We start from the raw sequence: 3,873 nt of genomic DNA, 5'->3' as shown, positions 1-3,873 counted from the left end.
TTGCTGGTAGATGGCGTACGCTTCGTCAATTTCACTTTCAAGAACGATTGCATCTTCCAAACACTCGCCCCGCTGCACTAGCATCAAGCCCCGATATCAGATTGTGCGAGACCGCCACCGATGCAAAACATGACGTTGTGCGGTAATCATTCATGTACGTTTTCATGTGAAATTGTGCGACCCACCTCTGATGGTCTAAACGACTGAGTTAGAGCATACCAAAAATATTGTATGCCACTCTAGATATACACAAGCAAAATATGCGACCACGGAGGGTGCCCAATTACCGTATCCCCATTCAAAACAAGCATGGGAGATAACAAAAGGGCGCACCTGAAGTAAAGGTACTAGTTCACACATGCATCGAGTATCTGGCCAGAATGGCACACACAACACCACCGATGCATCCTGGGTGTTCGCTACATGACAAATGAACTGAAATAACAGCGCCCATGGGGGGTTTACATAGCAAACCATGTCCGCCAAAACAACCGCAAACGCATCACACCCATATGTATCACCACTAATTTCATCACTAGCATAGTTGTTCAGAATATGATTCACCAGAATAGTAAATAATTCATTAAAATTCACACGGAACTTTGACCCCAAAAGTCAAGGTCATCGTAATTTCTCTCGCGTGGAGGTTGATAACTACTTTGAGATGTTCTAGGTATGGCGTCAAAATTTGGCATCCCTTCCTCTTGGCGAAGCACAGTCCCAATTCGCGAACTAGCCCCTGTAGGAGATATTCAAGCTATCAGGAATAGGTCATCGGCGTACATTGTTATTCGAATACCGTTCATCTTGAACAATCTTCGAAGGGCTTGCATCAAGAGATTAAAGAATCGAGGACTGAACTATGGCCCCATTAAACGGGCTAGAAAACACCACAATTTGTCGTGACTGTCTCAGAGCTGCCAGTCCACAGGATCACCGCCAACGCGTAAAAGATGTCCTTGATATGTCCGCTCATCATATGGTCCCCTCGTCGCTCTATCTGGTAAAGACGGTCCAAACACTCTATGCAAAACTTCTTGGTTTGTTGATCATGTATGGATAAAAAATTAAGCGACCCCGTACTCCGTCGCTCTCGGGAATCGCCTTCGAATTGTGAATTTGCTCATTTCCATTTTCTTCCTGAGATGCGGAACCAATCACGCCCTGCTGACGAAAATGAGATAGTTCGACTTCCGCCATCAGGTGGGTCGTCTTCGGTGTCAATATCCGCCGCCTCTTCTAACATGTTACCGTTGGAGGGGAGTTCCTTTCCACGGAATGCGGATCCACGTACTTCATTGCCTCAACCACTTCTCGACTGGCTCCGTGTTTTTTGCAAGAGTGTTCACGATTACTGAATTTGTCGACAACATCTCCAGCAGTCCTGGACAGAAAAGTTCGTGTTTTCGCTTGGTGATGGTAGAAAAAGCCTTCGATAAAGATCCGTCGTAGCGATTTTCTGCTCTGGTTTGATTAATTACGTTATTAGCGACTCCAGCTCCTTCTGTGACTTCAATATTATACCCGCGTATGAGAGTCTACAGATCAATCTACGTATGAATTTTGTTTGTTCCTCGGCAGCAACTTGTAAATATTACAGGTGCGGCGCTTTGGTCCATTATTCACAAAATGAATGCCAGTGAGAGAAGTGGTGTTTGATCTTCTCTCTTGTTTGTTATGAGCAAGGGAAAAAAAGATACTAATATCTGCAAGGTATTTGCGTTTAATACACTTTAACCCAGAGGCCGTAGAAGACGAACATCTATAACCCAGAGGCCGTAGAAGACGAACATCTATAACCCAGAGGCCGTAGAAGACGAATATCTACGAGGAGCATAGTTTCGATCTGTAGGTGAGAGTATCTAAGAACGGAAACAAATCTGAAGAGCTGAGGACTCGACTATCGCGTTTTGGCTTTTGAAATGAGTTGTCACTCGTGACGCCGTGAGTGTCTCTGGGGTCTAGGTACACCAGCCTGTCCGCCCTCAAGCACCCAGCCGTCAGACCACCACCACCCCAGACTCAAAGTGACCACTGAGTCACTGATGTGACCAGCGGTCCAGACACCAAAACATACATATTATGTCAGTTACATAGTATTACCGCCTTCAGTGCCTCTCTCCCCAGAGGGTCTACTGGCCCAATGGCCAGCCACAGTCCCATTCTCCCAGAGCGAGAGCAGATAAAAACAGAAGCCCGAGCGTATAATATTCAATCAAATAGAGTATTAAATGTACTTGGAGCAGTAGACTAGTTGAACAGCTGATAACATCGAGCCTTTTCTTTGCAGAATATGGCAATTATGCTTCCATTTTTATCCTTATTTGACTGATGAAGGATATACATGTTGTCGTTAGACAATTAGCCAATCAAATATCCGGGCAACGATAATTGTTTTTTTTACATGCCCTCTATATCACGCGTGCTAAATAGCTAGTGACTCTCGTTTTCTGCCACCGATGGTCTAATGGGCGTGACTTCCGACTCTAATCGTCTAATCTGAGGACTCGAATCGCCTTTTGAAAGTTGTCACTTGCTACTGCCACAGTGTCACAGTGTATTTGTACTGTGTATATTTAGCGTGTGTGTCCCTGCCTCTCACTCCTCTGTCCTCTGCTCTAACCTACTGACTGTATCTTGTGAGACTCAGGAAGTCTGTCATGACCCTCTTTAAACAAAATATGACCCCCACCCCCTCAACAGATTAGTAAACCATTGGGAATTCGAGATAGTCATGAATTTGTCCTGCGAAATCCGGAATGGGAAGTCTTTAATCTCCCCCACGTCCCTTGTTATAGAATTTTCCCAGAAACACCCAGAAAGTATATTGCTATGACTTCCGATTCTGATTCTACAAATACGGCCAAGTGGAGAGCCGAATTCAATTTTTTAAGGGCCATGCCTCCCATCATCATGGTTGTGGGAAGAGAATAGAGAATAGATAATTCTGGACTGTTGAACAGTACATAGTCATTCGCTCTTGCCCTCTGCGGGGGCATTGCTGTTTTCGGGAGTCTTTTGCTCCTGAGACGTTCTGATGCTCCGTTTGAGGTTCTCTCCTGACCAATCAGAGCGCGTGAATGTTTCAAGTACATTCATTATCTATTTGCTGTGGGAGGCGCAGACCTTATTAATATCCAAATAACTATTTGGGCACAAAACCTAATCCATAGGCAAATAGCAAGTGAACTGTCGAATCAGCATCTGACTATGGTACCCATGCAGAAATCGGAATGTTTATTTTGGAAAGCAACTCAATGATCTAAATAGTCGAGAAAAGGGAAAGCAATAGTTGCTGATAACTGGGAACGTGGCGACATACACGATGTCATAACTGAAAAGTCGAAGATAGCAAAGCGCCAGGGCAGTTTGTCGAGAGAAGTAGAGGCAGTCGCAGGCGCCCGCCAAGACACAACTAACTGTAGGGTAGCATGTATTGATTCTGTTATCGGTTGTTATACGTAACCTCGTGTATACTGAAGTAAATAGAACGGAAGGTACTACAGCTGCTGCAACTAACTGTAGGGTAGCATGTATTGATTCTGTTCTCGGGTGCTATACGTAACCTCGTGTATACTGAAGTAAATAGAACGGAAGGTACTACAGCTGCTGCTCTGGGTTCACAACGCTGTAGTATGCTGCGGCGAGGACTTGTACAGGTCGCAGGTAAACATTTCTCTATATAGAGACAGACCATATCAAATTTTTAGCGGTAGTAACTACACTATATGTAAGCTTCCACTGCAAAATCTATAACCCTTCACAGAATCGCCCGGCAAGCAGACTCCAAAAATACTAAAACTGTCCTCGGAGATTACGTCACTCTGTGAGATCAACCCGCAAGGAATGTTGACCAAACCAACATGTTTAAAT

This window comes from Sphaeroforma arctica, assembly GCF_001186125.1.
Source record: "Sphaeroforma arctica JP610 unplaced genomic scaffold supercont1.1652, whole genome shotgun sequence".
Lineage (NCBI taxonomy): Eukaryota > Ichthyosporea > Ichthyophonida > Sphaeroforma > Sphaeroforma arctica.
The sequence above is the reverse complement of the archived record's forward strand: the minus strand, read 5'-3'. Positions refer to the sequence as shown.